The sequence below is a fragment of the Onychomys torridus genome, chromosome 22, assembly GCF_903995425.1.
Source record: "Onychomys torridus chromosome 22, mOncTor1.1, whole genome shotgun sequence".
Classification (NCBI taxonomy): domain Eukaryota; kingdom Metazoa; phylum Chordata; class Mammalia; order Rodentia; family Cricetidae; genus Onychomys; species Onychomys torridus.
The window spans coordinates 18441560-18461389 of NC_050464.1; the positions used below are offsets into that span (position 1 = coordinate 18441560).

At 47.9% G+C, this 19830-nt stretch overlaps 1 non-coding gene across 1 annotated transcript; it reads left to right on the forward strand.

Moving 5' to 3' along the window:
* Positions 1–13948: 13948 nt before the first annotated feature.
* On the forward strand, positions 13949–14030 carry Trnaa-ggc. Its single transcript has one exon. It is a non-coding gene; the product is annotated as a tRNA-Ala (tRNA).
* Positions 14031–19830: the final 5800 nt, after the last annotated feature.

The window sequence follows — 19830 nt, forward strand, 5'->3', positions numbered from 1 at the left end:
GGTGGGCCAGCAAGAGGGTTCACTGGGCAAAGGTGATTGAAGCTAAGCCTGATAAGTTTGATTACCCAAACTCATACAGCTGAAACAGAGAAGCTATTCCTGCAAGTTGTCCTTTGGTCTGCCTTATGTGGCACATGTGAAGACACACACACACACACACACACACACACACACACACACACACACAGATAAACAGCCAGGCTCAGATTTATATGCATAATCTCAACAATATGGAGGCTGAGGCAGGGGGATCAGGAGCTTGAAAAGCTTGAAGCCAGCCTGAGCTACACAGAAAGATCTTTTCTTGGGAAAAAAAAATTAAAAATGTAAGCCATATGTGGTGATGTACTCCTGTAATCCTCACACTATGACACTAATGACAGGCTGGGCCCCCAGAGAAGCCATCTCAAAAGCAAAAACCAAAAATACTGAAAAGCAAAAGCAGTTCTCTTATCTATGGTGTCTGGGGAATACACCATAAGCCCCCCATTTCAGGCCACTGTGCCTTTCATCACATGGGGGGAAGAATGTTCAGAGACCAAGAGGAATGTGAACAGACAGGCCTTGCTGGCTGCCTCCTGTTCCATCATCAGTCTTAAAATGTACTCTTTGTGTAGACATGACCTTGCGCAGTTCAATCTCACCTCTGCAATGATGCCTCCAAAGAGACTCAAAGGTGGGGCTGAGAATGTGGCTTCAAAGGTGGGGTGTTCTCCTGGCATATTTGAAGTCCTGGGTTTGATTTTCAGCATGACCTTAAACGGGGCTGGGTGACATATACAAATAATTCTAACACTGCAGAGCTCATGGAAGCAGGGAGAAAACTTCAAGGTTAAGACTGGAGAGATGGCTCAGGAGTTATAAAGAATATTTGTTACTCTTGCAGAGGACCCAGGTTGGATTCCCAGCACACATCAACCATCCATAACCCCTTACAGGCATGCATTTGACACACATAATATGCATGCAGATAAAAAACATTCATACATATGAAGTAAAATAAAAAAAAAATCTAAATGAAGATCAGTTTGGTGGCATATGCCTTTGATCCAGCACTTTGGAAGTAGAGGCAAGCAGATCTCCTGAGTTCAAGGCCACCTTGGTCTACAGAGCTAGTTCTAGGATAGCCAGGGCTACACAGAGAAACTGTTTCAAAAAGCAAAAAGAGAAAGTCTAAATGAAGTTCAGGGTTACATAATGGGTTTGAGGTCAGCCTGGGCTATGTGAGACCCTGTCTAAAAAAAAAAAAAAAAAGAAAGAAAGAAAAAAAGATAAGAAAAGAAAAAGAAAAAAACCCCACAATCACAAACAAACAAAAAACCAACAACAAACCACAAAACCAAAAACCCCAAAATCCAAAAAACTAGGCTCAGAGTTTATCTATCTGGCCAACACTAAGAGTTTCCAGTATGGTTTCTGTTGGGAGCCACATCACTTCTCTGGCCTTCTTTCCATCTATCTCATTTTCTGTACTGTCCTGGATGGTTCTGTGTGTCTCCTTGACACAAGCTAGAGTCATCAGAGAGGAAGGAGCCTCAGTTGAGGAAATGCTTCCATGAGATCCCTCTGCAAGGCATTTTTCTCATTCAGTGATCAATGATGGGAGAGGGCCCAGCTTATTGTGGATGGGGCCATCTCTGGGCTGCTGGACCTGGGTTCTATATAAAGCAGGCTTGTAGTGGGTAGCCATCCCAGCATTGGCCTGGAAGTTCCAACCCCCATTGAGGCTTTGGTAATGGTCACGCCCACAAGGCAGGGCGGAGGAGGAAGTGGAAGACCAAGGATCGGGAAGAGGTCTCTCACTTGGTTCCCGGACTCTGGACGCTGGAGGTAGACCGAGCAGAGTTCTCCAGAGAACACCGCTGGACTTCGCCATCCCTTTCCCAGACCCTGCAACCTACCCCTTCATTTGTAAGTTACCCCACAAAATAAACCTCCCTTTTAACTACGTGGAGTGGCCTTAATAATTTCACCAATACAGGCTGAGCAAGCCATGGGGAGCAAGCCAGTGAGTAGCACGCCTCCATGGCCTCTGCATCAGCTCCTGCCTCCAGGTTCCTGTTCTGTTTGAGTTCCTGTCCTGACTTCCTTCAGTGATGAACAGTGAGTGATATGGAAGCGTAAACCAAATGAGCCTGCCTTTTCCTTCCCAACTTGCTTTTTGGTCATGGTGTTTCATCACAGCAATAGAAGCCCTAACTAAGGCATGTATTCTTTTTATTTTATTTGGAGTTTAAGTTTCCATTGCATTTTAATTTATTTATTGTGTTTGTACGGGTGTATGCACATGCCACAGCATGCTTGCAGAGGCCAGAGGACAGGTTTTGGGAATCAGTTTTCACCCTCTACACTTGTATCCTGCGGACTGGACTCACAAATCCAGGCTTTATCTCACCAGAGCTTTTTTTGTTTGTTTATTTGCTTTTTGGCCTACTGAAAACTGAGTCTAGGCCCCTAGCCCATCAGATTTCTTTTTTTGTTTTTAATTTGAAGACAGGACCTGACTAAATATCTCAGATAGGCTTAACTTTTTGTTTGTTTGTTTTTTGTTGTTGTTTGGTTGAAGTTTTTTTGTTTGTTTGTTGTTTGAGACAGTGTTTCTATGTCGAATTGGCTGTCCTGGAACTGGCTCTGTAGACCAGGCTGGTCTCAAACTCACAGAGATCACTGCCTCTGCCTCCCCAGTGCTGGGATTAAAGGCTTGCAGCTCAGAGCCTGGTTTGGCCTTGAATTGTTAATCTCCCTGCCTCTACTTCCCTAGTAGCTGGTGATTACAGGCATGAACCATCACACCTGGCCCTGTCATAGCCTTTAGCAAAAGCTAGTAAACATTAAGCTATTGTCTTGGGAACTAGGAAGGGCCTCAAGAAATGAATGAACCACAAGGAGAGGACAGAGAGAGCCTTAGTTTACAGCTGGCTGACCAGACACTCAGAGAAAAATGACCTGCGGTAGCCTGAAGCAAGCTTGTAATGCCAGCTCTCCGCAGGTGGGGTCAGATGGTAGGACCTCAAGGTTGTCCTCTGTTACATAGTGAGCTTGAGGCTAGACTGGGCAACATTGAGACCCTGACTCAAACTAGATGTGTAGTTGAGGATGATCTTGAACTCCTTAATCCTGCTTCTAGCTCCCATGAGCTGGGATAGGTGTGTGCAGTGTTGGGAATCAAAACCAATGGGGCTTTGCACAGGCTGGCAAACTCACATCCTTAGCCCCATTTATCATTACTGTTACTTTTTGGTTTGGTTTTGTTTTTCAAGACAGGGTTTCTCTAGCTTTGGAGCCTGTCCTGGACTAGCTCTGTAGACCAAAGCTGACCTCGAACTCACAGAGATCCGCCTGCCTCTGCCTCCTGAGTGCTGGGATTACAGGCGTGTGCCACCACCACGGCTTTTACTGTTACTTTTGTTTTTATTTTGTTTGTTTGTTCGAAACAAGGTCTCTCTAAGTAGCCCTAGCTGTCCTAGAACACTCTATGTAGAACACACTGGCCTTGGACTCAGATCTGACTGAGTGCCAAGATCAAAGGTGTGTGCCATCATGCTCAGCTTATTATTATTTTTTAATTTGACATTCAAAAAAAAAAAAGTTGGGCACAGTGCTGGGATGTAGTTCAGAGGTAGAGCTCTTGCCTAGCAGATGCACAGCCAGGATTCGATCACCAGCATTAAATAACAAAAACAGCCAGGCAGTGGTTGGTAAAATTCTGCCCTTACTCCAATTACACATGCACAGTTTGGGGTCTTGCCTCTGACGCGTCATCAGTGTGCGCTGGCAGCTATGTGCGCACAGCGTGGTCACACGAACTGCACCTTAAAAAAAAAAGCCGGACGCACCGTCTCTTGCTCTGCTCTGCTCCCTCTTCCCCAGTCCCACCATCTTTCCCTCTGTTCTCCGCTCTCTGCTCGTGCTCCTTCCCAGGCCTGGTTCTCTTGTACCCCACCCCACTCTTCCTAATAAAACTCTCTGTAACTAGGTAGTCGTGGCCATGGCTCCGTGCCCTTTCCACGTGGTCACCAGCACCATTCATTTCAGTGGTGGCACACAATTGCATTTGGAGGCAGAGGCAGGCGGATCTCTGTGAGTTTGAGGCCAGCCTGGTCTACAGATCTACAGAGTGAGTTCCAGGACAGTCAGGACTACACGGAGAAACCCTGTATCAAAAAAACATAAACAACGCAAACCACACCAAACCAAAAAAAAAAAAAAAAAAATCAAAACCCAAAGTGCATATCCATGGGCACCCCGAGACAGTCCACCCTCTGGGTTATCAGGATGTCACAGAGATGTGTACATTCTTAGTTATCCTCTTAGGGTTTTTGGCGAAAGTGTGCTTGGCTCTGGATCAGGGAAAAGGCAGTTTATATATTTCCTTCTGGTCTCTGCTGCCCCGGGGCTCTCTAGCTTCTCGTTCCAACTTCCGGGCCCCTAAGGGCCGTTGGAGAAGCAAAACTGGTTGGGGCAGATCGGTGTGGGTGGGCCTTTTGTGGGAGCCGGTCTTTGTAGGTTTCCTGGTGTCTGTCTTCTGCAGCAGGGTCCTGAGAGCCTAGACCTGCATCCTGCCTGCCTCCTTGGAGCGCTTACTACATACTGAGTCTAAGGATAGATGGGTTTGGGTTTGTTTCTGCCCGGCGTGACAGTGTGTTGTATTCTCACCCAGAAAGTCCACAGTTCTGGGTACATACAACCTTTCCCTTCTCTGGGGGACATTAGGAAGGTGTGAGGTGGCCAGGCCAAGTGGAAGTGTTTTCTCTCAGTCTGACCTGGTTGGCTGCTCTGGGGGTAATTCCCAGGCTCTTAGGTGTCACTAAGTAGGTGAAGAAGGGGTGAGTCACATCTGCCTACCCCTCCCCCTTGGGAGAAACTTCTCTCTCCCCAGGGCTAGGTTTCACCAAGTCATAAACAGGCCCTGCCCAAGATCACTTTCTTCCGTTGTTTTTTTTTTTCTTGCCAGATCCAACGGAACCCAGCCTGGGGGGTGCCAGGGAGCCTGGCTAAGGGCTCTTCCTGGTTTCAGACTAGACCCCTGAATCCCTTGGCCCACTCTAGCCCCCTTTCTTGCCCCCCTACTGAAACCTGAGTCTCCTCCCGCGGTCTGAGCTTTTATTCTCCCTGAGGAGTTAAGGAAGGGCGGCAGGGGATGAAGAAGCAGGAACTTGATGAACGGGCCTAGGATAGGGCCAGGGGTTTCTTTCTTTTTTAAAAATTAGATTTATTTAGTTTAGTTAATGTGAGTGTGTTGCCTGTATTTATGTTTTGTATGTGTATATGTGTACATGTGCACCACGTGCGTGCCTGGTGCTGGCGAAGGCCGGAAGAGGGCGTCGGATCCCCTGGAACTGGAGTCACAGATGGTCGTGAGCCACCCTGTAGGTGCTGGCCATCTCTCCCGGATTTTCGGAGGGTTAGCTGGCGAGGTTTAAACTCAGTGCGGCTCTTCTCTAGGTGAGCCTGTAGGCGGGACCATCCATTTCAAAATCTCTCTGTGGGCGGAGTTTCCCAGGCTATCAGTAAACCATGTGGGCGGGGCTTCTGACTTTATTGCAGGCGGCCCTTTAAATCCACCCGGAGGATGTGGACAGGGCCATCTAGTGACTAGAAGAGCGATAGGTGAGCGTGTGCGCGGAGCGAATCTGTAGGTGGGGCTCTCCACCCATCCTGAGCGTGTGGGAAGGGTCTCCGCCTTTGAAAGTGTGGAGGCTGCTGGGAAAAGGTGCAAAGTGGCTCCTCCAAACATGCTACATCAGGACTAGCCTGAAAGGACTCTTTCCCAGCTGGGTCCTCAGGGTGTCAGTATTCCACAAGACCAAGCAGAGGTTGTGTGGTTGTGTGTGCAGTGAGTTTGGGGGGCAGGGATGGGGTGGGGCAGTGAGGTGAAGCCACTTGCCACTGAGGTTCCCTGGAAGAAGAAAACGTCAGTGGATTGTTTTCTGACCTCTACATGCATGCCATGGCGCGCGCACACACACACACACACACACACACACACACACACACACACACACACACGCTTTTTAAATAAGCAGGCTGGCACACACACACACACACACACACACACACACACACACACACACACGCTTTTTAAATAAGCAGGCTGGCTGACCAAGCTGCAGGGACGTTCACCTCCACTAGGAGTGCTCTTGCACCCGGGGCCACAGCTCCCCACTAGGGATGGATGAGCCTCTCTTTACATTCAATTTCCTGGGATCTCATATTCCTGTCTTAGGGTGGCCTTTTCAGACTACGTCACAGCCTCGGTCACACTTGCTCTTCCCTCCGCAGACACCTAAGGCGCACCGGACCCAGACTAAACATCCTGCCAGGTAGCGTGGACCCTGGAGAGGACAGACTCAGATCTCCAGCACACCACAACTGTTGTTACCTTTTGTAAACGTAAAAAGAATCCCACCTCTTGTTCTCCACATAGGCAGCCAGTTTGGAGGTGCCTTAGCAACCTGTTCCAACGGCCGAACCTCTCCATCCTCCAGTATTGTATGAGATTTTCACAAGTTCTGTCCAATTTTGTGGGACATTTTGGAAGCTGCAGTTCCCATTAACAAACAGGAGAGGGCGACTCTGGCAAGAGCTATCGCTGTCCAGAGCTAGTCTCTGGCTCAGGTGAGAGAAAGAAGCTTGTGGGCCAGGAAGTTGAGGTTGGTGTGAGCAGTGTCCCCTAGGACACTATTCTCTCTCCCTCTGAAGTTTGTTTTGGTTTTAAGATTTTATTTTTGCTGGCTTGGTGATGCACTCCAGAGGCAGAAGCAGGTGGATCTTTCTGAATTTGAGTCCAGTTTGGTCTACATAGTGAGTTCCGGTAAGCCAGGGGTGCATAGTGAGACCCTGTCTCAAAAATTTTTATTTGTAGCATGGTGATGGTGGTACATGCCTTTAATTCCAGCACTTGGGAGGCAGAGCCAGGCAGATCTCCATGAGTTCAAGGCCAGCCTGGTCTACAGAGCAAGTTCGAGGACAGCCAGGACTACACAGAGAAACTCTGTCTCAAAAAAACCAAAATAAAATAAAATAATAATAAAATAAATAAATAAATAAATAAATAAATAAATAAATAAATAAATAAAATAAAATAAAATAAAATTGTTTTTTGGTGGTACAGGAGATTAAAGCTAGAACCTCATGAATGCTGGGTAGGCATTCTGCCACTGAGGCATAGCTCCATCCCTATTTTTTTAAAAGATACAACTTAAATTTAATTTTATTGTATTTTCAGTTTTTTGAGTATGGATGTTTTGCCCACATTTATGTCTCACACCAGGTGATGGGTGCTGAGGGAGCCCTTGGAGAACAGAAGAAGGTGTCAGGTCCCCTGAAACTGGAGTTACAGACTATTGTAAGCCTCTGTGTGGGTGCTGGCACTTGAATCCAGGATTTCTGGAAGAGCAGTCAGTGCTGTTAACCACTAAACCATCTTTTTGGCTCTTTATTTGTTTCACAGGGTCTTACTACATAGCTCTGGCTGTCCTGGAACTCATTCCATATACCAGATCAGTCTCAAATTCACAGAGATCTCCTGAGTGTTGGGATTAGAGGTGTGTGCCACTACATGTAGCATTTATTTATTTATCTATCTATCTATCTATTTATTTATTTATTTATTTATTTATTTATTTATTTATTTATTTAGAAACAGGGTTTCTTTGTGTCAATGCTGGCTCTTCTGGAACTCGCGTTGTAGACCAGGCTGGCCTCGAACTCACAGAGATCCACCTGCTTCTGCTTCCTGAGTGCTGGGATTAAAGGCATGCACCACCACTGCTCAGTTTAGCCTTTGTTTTTCAATTTGTGTGTATATTTTTGTGTCTTGAGTGTGGGTTAGTGCATGTGAGTGCAGTGCCTTCAGAGACCAGATGAGGGCACTGGATTCCCTAGAGCTCAAATTGAGAACTGGGAACAGACTCAGGTTCTGTGCAAGAGCCAGTGTGTACTCTTAACTGCTGAGGCGAGTCTTCAGTCCCCTGATGTCTTTCTTTGGGGCTTGCACTTTCTTAGGGGTTATATACTCTGGTTCCTGGGGGTACCAGAATTTCCACCCTGAGCTTCAGTGGACTCAGTTTGTAGGCTTCTTAGTTTCTTTTTTTTGGTTTATTCTTGAAATTTTAGTTCTTTTCTTTTTAAAGACTTATTTGTTTTATTTTATGTGTATTAGTGTTTTACCTGTATGTATGCATGTATGCATGTATGCATGGATGGATGGATGTGCACCACAGGCATGCCTAGCGCTCATGGGTCCAGAAGAGGGCATCAGATCCATTGGAATTGAAATGAGGGATGATGGTAAATGTCCATGAGGGCCGTGGGGACTGAACCTGGGTCCTCTGCAAGAGCAGCGAGTGTTCTTACCCACTGAGCCATCTCTCCAATCCCTTGAGATTGCATTTTAATTACATTTCTCCCATCCCTTTTTCCCCTCCAAACCCTTTCACATAACCCTCTCTGCTTTCTTTCAAGTTCATGGCCTCCCCCACTATAAAATATTTGTATATGCATATGCGTTCCTAAATATAACCGTTGAGTCCATATAATGTTACTTGTGTGTATGGATTCTGCTGGGGTCAGCTTGGGCGTAGTGACGTCTTACAAATAAACTTGATGGGAACTGGTACTGTTGTAGTCACACCCCTTGGCTTTGGTGAGCAGTGGCCCTGGATTCTAACCCTGACTAAGTCACTTTAATATTCTAAGCTTTGGGGGGCTGGAGAGATAGATGGCTAAGTGGTTAAGAGCACTGGCTGCTCTTGTGGAGGACCTGGGTTTGATTCCAAGCACCCGCTTGTTGGCTCACGTTCTTCTATAACTCTAGTTTCAGGGGATCTGACACTGTCATCTGGACTCTGCGGGCGTTGTATGTGTTCTTGGTGCACAGACATGCATGCAGGCAAGACACATAAAATAAGAAATAAACATTTAAAAAAAAAGATTGCTTTAAGCACTGAAATTGAACACGTTAACAGGATGTGTGATAACAGAACAAAATCAAGTCAGGTGATGGTGGCGCACACCTTTGATCCCAGCACTCGGGAAGCAGAGTCAGGTGGATCTCTGTGAGTTCGAGGCCAGCCTGGTCTACAAAGTGAGTGCCAGGACAGCCAGGACTATTATACAGAGAAATCTTGTCTCGAAAACAAACAAAACAAAACAAACAAAATGGAATCTGAGGCTTATAAACATCCAGCAGAAATCTGTCAGGGAAGTCACTTTGAGGCAGCCAACTGGAGTTCCTGATAGGACAGAGGCCCTGGTTTCCAAGTTAAAAAAAAAAAAAAAAAAAAAATTTGGCAGCCCAAAGAGGTGACGTCATCAACCAGGAGCTGACAACATCCGGCAGAAACTAATTGGGGAGGCAGGGCGGTCAGCTAGAGTTCACCCCAAAGCTGAGTTTCCTTTTCAAGGCTCACCTTCAGGTTTCTCTGGCTTCTCTTCAGGTTTCTCTCTCCCACTGCAGCCCCCACGTTTATACCATGGGATAAGTATGAGTAACATTGTTGCTTACTTAACATTGTTGTTTTCTTTTTAACTGTTGTTAAAGATACAGTGTTTCTACTTTGGGGCTGTTTTTCCTGCAGGGCGATCCACAGACAGGATTCTTAGAAGGCTCTTGACCCAAATAGGTTTGAGTCTAAAGTAAGAGGCTGACCCGCTTTTGCAGCCAGCTTCAATTTGTTGTCGTTAAAAAAAGATCTCACTGTCTCCCTGGCTGGCCTGGAACTTGCTGTGTGGACCAGGCAAGCCTTGAACTCACAGAGATCCACTTGCCTCTGTCTCCCGAGTGCTGGGATTGAAGGCGTGAGCCAGTTTCTAATTGAGCTCAAATTGCACATGACCCACCTCTTTCCAGAATAATGGACTTCTAATACTGGGGTATAGTTCAATGGTGGAACATTTCCCTCCTGTACTAAATGTCCTGAGTTTAATCTCCAGCATCACAAAACAAACAAATGAAAGAACCCAAATGAGCAGGGCGGGGTGGCCGGTGACAATCTCAGCATCTGGGAGGTCGAGAGGCAGCAGGAAAGATGAGGGCGAGATTTTTCTGCTATAGAGGGAACAAGCAGGAGGAAGCTGTGAATGTAGGGCATCAAAAAAAGCTTCCACTATGCACCCCTGCTATATCGAGGTGCCCTTCCCCTCTCCTTTTCTCTTTCTTTCTCTCTCTCTCTCTCTCTCTCTTTCTTTCTTTCTTTCTGAGACAGGGTTTCTCTGTGTAGTTTTGGTGCCTGTCCTGGATCTTGCTCTGTAGCCCAGGCTGGCCTTAAACTCACGAAGATCTGCCTGCCTCTACCTCCCGAGTGCTGGGATTAAAGGCGTGTACCACCACTGCCCGGCCCCCCTCCCCTTTTCAATGCCAAGGAGAGAATCAGGGTCTTGCAAGAAAGAAGCAGCCACACCTCAGCCCCTCACTGGGGGATTCTAGGCAGGGGCTCTACCACTGAGCCACACCCCAGCCCCTCACTGGGGGTTCTAGGCGGGTGCTCTACATTCCCAAACCCTTCTTTGGTGATTCTAGGAAAGCAATCTACCCCTGAGCTACACTGCTTGCCCAGCATTACATTTTGAGTCAGGTCTAAGTTGGCCTGACTGGCGTTGAAAGTGTGATGTCATTCCAGACAGCCTATATTTCCTGATCCCTGTGCCTCAGTCTATAGAGCAGGTAGGGTTTTGTGTGTGCATTATCAGATCCAGCAGTGAGGCACTATTTAAACACCAGGCTTCTGCCCTCCTGGAACTTACCTGCTGGCAGGGGAAGACAGACGCAAGTAAGCAGCTGACTAATAAGTGAATGAGGAAGTGACTTGGAATTGATGCCATGTTTTCATTTTCATTGATGGCCTGTGGTTCCCATGCAGGGCCATGCTTATGAGTCCTTTCTTTCTTCCTTCCTTCCTTTCTTTCTTTCTTTCTTTCTTCCTTCCTTCCTTCCTTTCTCCTTCTTCTTCTTCTTCTTCTTGTTCTTCTTCTTGTTCTTCTTCTTGTTCTTCTTCTTCTTCTTCTTCTTCTTCTTCTTCTTCTTCTCCTCTCCTCCTCCCCTTCTTCTTCCTCTCTCTCTCTCTCTCTCTCTCTCTCTCTCGTGTGTGTGTGTATGTGTGTGTGTGTGTAGTTTTTTGAGACAGAAGTTTCTCTGTGTAACAGCATTGGTTGTCCTAGAACTTGCTTGATTTGTAGACCAGGCTGGCCTTGAACTCACAGAGATGTGCTTGTCTCTGCCTCCCAAATTCTGTGGTTAAGGTGTGCGCCACCAAATCCTGCTAGGCTTTCTTTTTATTTATGTGTGTCTGTGTGTGTACCATATAAGTGCAACTGCCCTTGGAGACCAGAAGAGGGCATTGGATCCCCTGGAGCTGGAGTTTCCAGTGGTTTGGAGCTGGGAACTGAATAAGGGTCCTCTCTGGAAGATCAGCAAGTGTTCTTAACTGCTGATCCATCTCTGCAGTCCCTCAAGATTTCTTTCTGTGTGACTGCAAAGCCACTGAGCCTGAGGACCTGAAGAAGCCACATGGACCACAAATGGACCACAAATGGACCACAAATGGAGATTTCTGTGGCAAGCAGGGCTTGTCAATAGCTGACAGGACTAGGGAAGGGCTTCCTGATGTCCTGAGGCCTGGAGTGACCCCTATATGAGAAAGAGAGCAACAGGAAGGGGTTCGAGGCAGGAGAGCCAACCACTGGGCTGCCAGGCCAGGCTAGTGTGAGAGCTTGACTCGTACCAAACAAAAACCCAGTGCCAGGTATGGTGGCACATGCCTTCAATCCCAGCAACTGGGAAGTAGAGGCAGGTAAATATTGGTGAATTTAAGGCCAGCCAGAGCTGCACAGTGAGACCCTGTTTCAACAACAACAAAAGCCCTGAAGCCCGGTAACAACAATAACAAAAGGAACAAGGAGCTGGGGTGTGGCTCAGTGGTAGAGCCCCTGCCTAGAATCCCCCAGTGAGGGGCTGGGGTGTGGCTCAGTGGTAGAGCTCCTGCCTAGAATCCCCCAGTGAGGGGCTGGAGTGTGGCTCAGTGGTAGAGCCCCTGCCTAGAATCCCCCAGTGAGGGGCTGCAGTGTGGCTCAGTGGTAGAGCACCTAGCATATAGAAAGCCCTGGGTCTAGGCACTGCAGACAGGAAGGCAGACAGGCAAGAAGGGAAAGAGGGGAAAGTCAGACAGAAAGACCCAAACAAGGGCTGTGTGCTATACACCTAGGTGTGTGGACTATGGCAGGGTGGGATCCAGAAAGGCAGAGCTACTGTGGGCAGAGACACCCCCTATGGCTGCTACTGTTCTTAGGACACTTCTTCAAGCAGAAAGAAGCCGGGAATGTAGGAACAGAAGGAGGGTGAGGGGAAGGGCAGGGAGGTGGATCTGAGCTCTGTGGGGAGCGTTTAGGAAACCTTCAAACATCCCAACCCTGTTGATTAAGCCATGGTATAAAAAGAGCATTGAATAATTAAAGAGTTCAAGACCAACCACAGGCTTGGCTGCCCCACCTCCTGTCCCCAGGGGATGCGGCAGCGGCTAGCATAGTGGGTTGTACCCTTTCTCCACCCTGGGTTGATTCAGAGCTGAGAGCCGTCAGGAAACCAGGGCAGCTGGCTTCTAGGCTGGACAGGGTGAGGTGTGTGTGGCAAAATGTCCAAGAGGGGCTGGGGAGATGGTTCCGCAGACAAGGACTTTGTGGCACAGATGTGAGGCCCGGATTTGGGATCCCCGGAACCCATGTAAATGCTGGACTTGGTGGTGCCAGCTTATAATCCTATACTGGGGAGGCAGGACAGGCAGATCTGTGGGGCTCCCTTAAGCAGCCACCTTAGCTGAATGAGGTAGTCCCCAGTCAAAGGGAGAGACCCTGCCTCAAAAAACAAGGCAGGCTGGTCAAATGGCTCTTTGGGTAGGAAGGGTTCCTTCTCAAGCATGAGGACCCACAATCGGACCCAGTACCCACCTGAAAACAAACAAGATGTCTCAGCATGTAAAGAAGCTCTGAGTTTGGTCTCTGGGACCAACTGAGGAAGACAGTTGATGTTGACTTCACACACACACACACACACACACACACACACACACACACACACACGTACATACATGTGCCCTGACACATACACACACATATGCCCAAAGCCAGCAGTTGGACTTCCTGGGACAACGAAGAAGAATCTATGGGTGGCAAGAGAGAGTATTATCCATGCTGGGGGTGATGGTAGGAATGGACGTATGGAGCAGGAGGGAGGCCTCTGCGCTGTAGGCAGGGAGGGGCCGTGTGACCTCTGAGTCACTCGGGGCTGTGGTAGTGATCCCCTGGCTCCCATGAGTTGTGAGTTTTGTTCTCCTCACAGCTGACTCACTGGCTGTCACCCAGGGAGTCTCGTGGTCAGCTTGGCTAGTTTCTCTCAGCCCCGCGGTGTGTCACAGAGGTGTGTGAGAGCTTTTCTCTCTGCAAACTCACGTCATGGAGTGTGTGGCCTGGGCAGGGTCCTGGTCCCATCATTCTCTCATGTTCCCGAGGAAGCACTGTGGAGGATCCCAAATGTGCCCCTGCTCAGCCCACTGGAGGCAGGCCTGCCCTGATTCAGGGCTGGGGAGCTGATTCAGGAGGTTGGTCAGGGCTAGTCCTGGCTTGGACACTCTCTCTCTCCATCCACCAGCCCCGTCTCCATTTGTTTTGACGCCCACAGCTCTTCAATTAACCCAACGCCTGCCCCAGTTACTCATGCCAATCCCAGATGGTCCCAGTCTGGTAATAGAGGCCTGTCCACCCAGCTGCTGGGGAGCTGAGGCAGGAGAATTGAAAGTTCCAGGTTTATCTAGGGCAGAAGGTGAGTTTAAGGCTAGCCTGGGTAATTTGGTGGAACTCTGTCTCAAAACATCAGTGGGGCTGGAAGATGGCTCAGTGGTTAAGAGAACGTACTTCTCTTTAAGAGGACCTGAGTTTTATCATTTTAAATTATGTGTCTAGGGGTTGGGGATTTAGCTCAGTGGTAGAGCGCTTGCCTGGCAAGCAAAAGGTCCTGGGTTCGATCCTCAGCTCTGGAAAAAAAAAATTATGTGTCTGTGTTCATATATGGGCTGTGTTCACACGCAATGCCCATGACATCCAGAAAGAGCACTGGATTGCTTGGAGCTGGGGTTACAGGTAGCTGTGAGCTGTCTGGCACAGTGTTGGTAAGTATAAGAGCCATATGCACTCTTAACCCCGCCTCCAAAAAAAACAAAACAAACAAACAAAGAAAACAAAAGTTCTCTGAGTTCGAGGCTAGCCTGGTCTACAGAGTGAGTTCCGGGATAGCCAGGGCTACAAAGAGAGACCCTGTCTTGAGAAAATATATACATATTAATAATAATAATAAAGAATGAGAGAAAGAAAGGAAGGAAGGGAGGAAAGGGAGGAAGGGTTGGGGCTGTACTCAGAGGTACAGCTTCCTAGAAGCCTGTAGCAAGTGGGAGATAAATGGGAACAAAAAAAGCCTAGAGCATCTACTGAGTATGCATCTTGGTCTGGTCCTTATTGGAGTAGCCTGGGATGTCATGTAAGCTCCCAGAACCTCACAACCATGGCTTTTTCATATATTATAATAATTTTGGTTTTTTGAGACAGGGCTTCTCTATGTAGCCCTGGCTGTCCTGGAACTCTCTCTGTAGACCAGGCTGGTCTCGAACTCAGAGATCCCCCTGCCTCTGCCTCCTGAGGGCTGGGTTTAAAGGTGTGCACAGAAGCCACTGCTGCTGCCACCACCACCCAGCAACCTAGGCTATTTTCATTCTTATCTGGTAGCTGAGTAGGGAGATAAGGCTGCTTCCTGTTTTAGGAAGGCTGCTAGCGCAGTGCCCAGCCTGTTCCCACAAGTTCTTAGGAAGGTTTGTTGACACTGAGCTTTCTTTACTTGGAAAATCTGCAGGGTTAGGTAAAAAGAGCTCAGTCTACCAGATTAGAGGGGCTTCTCCGGTTCCGTGGCTGTGTGGGCCTGAGTGGCTGTCTCTTAAAGCCGAAACAGACAGAAGCCATCAAAGACCAGGTCACACTGAAATGAAGTCCTTGGAGGAGGGGAGAGGTGGATGAGAGGAGGTGGCCTTACTATGAGGCCTGATGGGCCTCTGTGTGCTGTGAGGAAGTGACCTGATAGCCAGATAGGATGGTGATGCAGATCATGGTAGGGATAATGGCCAAAGTCATGTGCAGATACAATGCAATGTCAGGGAAGGAGCCAAGGATCTTGCAGCTGCTTAACCATGCCCTAGCCCTCTCGCAGAGGGGTTCTGGACTGGTGCTGTACCACTGAGACAGACCCCCCCCCAGCACCTAATAGGGAGATTTTGAAAAAACAGCTGCTGTAATGGAATACTATTTTAAGGTGTATCACTTTTGTTTATGTTGCATTTGTTTAACTCTGTGAAGCTGTGTTACTCTGTCTGTATAAAACACATGATGGTCTAATAAAGAACTGAACGGCCAATAGCAAGGCAGGAGAAAGGGTAGGCGGGGCTGGCAGGCAGAGATGATATATACATATATGGGGGGGGAGCTGGGAGAGGGTATCTGAGGTTGAGGAGTCAGAGAAGGAGGAGGACCCCAGGGGTCCCCCACCCAGCTACACAGCAAGCCACGGAGTAAGAGTAAGATTTACAGAAGTTAGAGAACAGGAAAAGCCCAGAGGCAAAAGATAGATGGGTTAATTTAAGGAAAGCAGGCTAGAAACTAAGCCAAGCTAAGGCCGGGCATTTATAATTAAGAATAAGACTCCGCGTGTGATTTATTTGGTAGCTGGGTGGTGGAGCCGCCCAAAGAGTAAAAACAAATTACAACAGTAAGCTGCCTAGAAAAATAAAAATCATACCCTAATTGGAGGGAAAGTAAGTTAACAGCTGTCCTCTCTGAGTCACCATGTCCACTACATTCCAATTCTGCTTCCCTCAATCGGAACCTTCCCCTCCCCGCTTCCACGTGCCCTCCTGCTTGGGCCCTGGCCCTGGGACTCCAGCCAGGAGGCGGCAAAGTGTCTTTTTTTATTCCTTGGAAACATGGCCACCTCCACCCCAGCACTTGCCTGGCTAGTCTAGCCAGGCTGGGCAGCCAGGCCCATCATTACCTGGCCTCAGGCCTTAGTGGGTGGATGGCCCACCCATGCAGGCTGCTGGGACAAGGGAGGGCTGGGGATCCCCATGCTAGGTAAGTACTCTATCATTAGCTACCTCCCAGCCTTTGTTCTACTTTGTGTGTGTGTGTATTTGTGTGTATGCTCATGTAAGTGTGTGTACATACATGTGGAGAGGACAGAGGTTGGTGTCGTATCATTCATTCATTCCTCAGGAGCCAGTGACGTGCCCCCCTCTTTTTTTTTTTTTTTTAGTATTTTTACATTTATTTTTATTTTGTGTATAGGCAGGTTTTGTTTTGTTTTGTTTTGTTTTGGTTTTGGTTTTTCGACACAGGGTTTCTCTCTGTAGCTTTGCGCCTTTCCTGGAACTCGCTTTGGAGACCAGGCTGGCCTCGAACTCACAGAGATCGGCCAAGTGCTGGGATCAAAGGCGTGAGCCACCACCACTCAGCTGTATATATGCTTGTTTTATCTGCACATATGTATGTGTACCATATGCATGCAGTGCCCATGGAAGCCAGAGGATCCCCTTAGAACTGGAGCTAGAGATAGTAGTTGGCTGCAATGGGAGTGCTGGGAATCAAACCTGGATCCTCTGGAAGGGCAGTCAGTGCTCTTAACTGCTAAATCATCTCTCCATCCCTGGACTTACTTTTTATCCCTGGCTGTTCTGGAACTCACTCCATATATTAGCCTGGCCTCGAACTCACAGAGATCCTCCACCTGCCTCTACCTTCCAAGTGCTGGGATTAAAGGTGTGCGCCACCACGGCCCCACTCTATCCACGACTTGTTTTTCAAGACAGGGTTTCTCAACTGGGATTTGGGGTTTGCAGTTGAGGCGACTAGTGACCTCCAGGGATCTGCCCGTCTCTACCGCCCCAGCTCTGGGATTAGACCGTGCCTGACTTTTTATGTGGATTCTGGGAATTGAACTCCTACTTTATCCACAATCCACCCTTCACCTCTGTTACAGGTTCCGCAGAAATGAAGACGTTCTAAAGAGACACGGGTGCCTCTCAGTCTGATCGTCAGATGATTGAAGGCAGATCCCAAATGGGAATCTCATGCTGGGAGAAAGAAGAGGTCCTAGCCAGAGGAGGAAGTTGCCTTCCTGAAAGCAATTTTACACCGCTCTAACAGCTTGTCCCACAACCCTACAGGAAGAGAATGGAGCCCAAAGATGGGCCGCTGTGGGCGGGACCAGACAAAGAAGGGCCGCTGTGGGCGGGACCAGACAAAGAAGGGCCGCTGTGGGCGGGACCAGACAAAGATGGGTCGCTCTGGGCGGGACTAAACCTTGACCATGACTGCTTAGAAGTGCATATCCTTAGCCGTCTATTTAAACGTTAATTTCATTTTAGGACCCTAAAACCAGTTTTGAATCTATCTATCCGTCTTCCCAATGGAATAATTGCATTGAATACGCTGCCCCTTTCAACTTCCCATAGTTAATTTGACTCTTTGAATTGTCTAATTGAACACCAGTTAGCTGAACCTGGCTTGGGACACAGGCTATGACAAATTGAGTAATCCTTATTCGGAGCCACGGTTTTCACGGGCTGCCTTTGACGTCACCCTGTATCCCTCGCTGGCCTGGAGCTCCAGGTCTCCTGCCACGGCTTCCTACCTCTGAGATTCAGGACTGTGGCTTCTTAGAGGCGTGGCACCCTGAAAACAACACAGTGCATCAGTCAGAGGATGCTGCACCCCTTTAATACAGTTCCTCATGTTGTGGTGACCCCCCAATCATAAAATTATTTTCATTGCTACTTCATAACTGTAATTTTGCTACTGTTATGAATCGTGATGTAAAATTATTTGATATGCAACTCCTGTGAAAAGGGTCATTTGAACCCCAGGGTTTATGACCCACAGGTTGAGAACCATTGATTTAAAGGTTTGTCCTAGGTCTGGTTGCTGAGGCTTTGGCTCATGGAGACAGAGAGGAATTGTCTATTTCCAGATGAGGAAATTGGTTGAGAGTTTTTACCTGTTGCCCAGCATCCTTTCCAGGTAGTTGCAGAGTTTGGACCCCACTCAGGGACAGTTGGGACAGTTTACTAGGAAGATTCCATGCTCTCCCACAGATTCTGGAAGTCCCCAGTCAGGGGCTGCTGTGTAGAACGTGGTCAGACTACACTGGCCTGTGTCTCAGAAGGAGTGGCCTATTTCCCATAACCGTCCACATGACCCTCCTTCAAGATCATTCCAGGCAAATGACTCTGAGTGAGCTGCAAGGTTTACACTCCCAGAGGAAGTGCATTTTAGCTTTTGCAAAGCCTTTAATGGATTAGTTACTTAAAAAAGAAAAAAAGTAACTGGGGGCTGGAGAGATGGCTCAGTGGTTAAGAACACTTGCTGTTCTTGCAGAGGACCCAGATCCCAGCACCCACAATCATTTGTGACTCCAGTTCCTAGGTGCCTGATACCTTCTGGTCTCCATGGGCACCAAGCATGTATGTGCAGATACCTACATGTAGGTAAAACACTCATACACATAAATAATTTTTTTTTTCTTTTCCCCGAGATAGGGTTTGGAAGCTATCCTGGAACTCACTCTGTAGACCAGGCTGGCCTTGAACTCACAGAGATCCACCTGCCTCTGCCTCCGGGGTGCTGGGATTAAGGTGTGAGTCACCGCCACCTGGCTCTAAATTTGATTCTTAACCAGCACTCATGTAAAAAGCTAGCCTAAATAAATTGGTCAGCTCCTGGTTAAAAAAAGTAGAGAAGGGGGTTGGGGATTTAGCTCAGTGGTAGAGCGCTTGCCTAGAAAGCGCAAGGCCCTGGGTTCGGTCCTCAGCTCCAGAAAAAAAAAAGAAAAAAAGAAAGAAAAAGAAAAAAGTAGAGAAGAAAGGGCTGGGCAGATAGGTAAGGGGTAAGGGAGCTTGCTGTCAACCCTGACAACCCGGGTTCAATTCCTGAGATCCATGTGGTGGGAGAAGAAAAAACTGCAAGTCCTCTAACCTCCACATGTGCCACGTGTGTACCAGCCGCCGCCTCCCCCACCCCCCTATAAATGTAACTAAAATAAGGCGGAAGTGATTGAGGATGCCTGACATCAACCCTGGCTTCTCCATGTATGCACACATGTGCAGTGCATGTACACGTTTTATATAAACACACATGCCACACATATGTAGGTATGTGTATCTACCTCTATTTCTATGTAACTGGAGCCAGTCTTGGTCATACACACCGGTAATTCCAGGACTTGGGAGATAGAGGCGGGAAGAGCTCACTCTCTGCTCGTTGGTAAGTTTGAATCTAACCTGAGCTACATGGGGCTCTGTCTCAAACAAAAACAAAGGAAAAGAAGAAAATGCTTTTGTTTGTCCCCAAACACTGACTCTTCACGTGGGCCACAAGGTGACTAAAGCGGAGAAAAAACCTTCATTTTGGTTCCTTTTGACTGTGGGGTCAGCGGCTACCTCTGCTTGTAGGCATGTCAGTCATTCAAGGAATGTTCTAGAGTCTAATGATACCTAAACTATCTTATCAACCTTCCAGGCAGAAGGCCCTGAGATAAGACTAACAGGCATCCCGCCGTCAGCTTTTACAATATTCTCATCCAGGTGCCCCCAAAGCACCTGAAGGTGACTAGTCATGGTCCCAAACCTGCAATCACCTTGGATTCCAGGAACAACAGAGCCTTTCCAGACAGACCCACTCCCCTAATGAAGATGATTGACACTATGTCTAGATTGTATCCTGGGGCAGAGAAATCAGCTTTGTGGG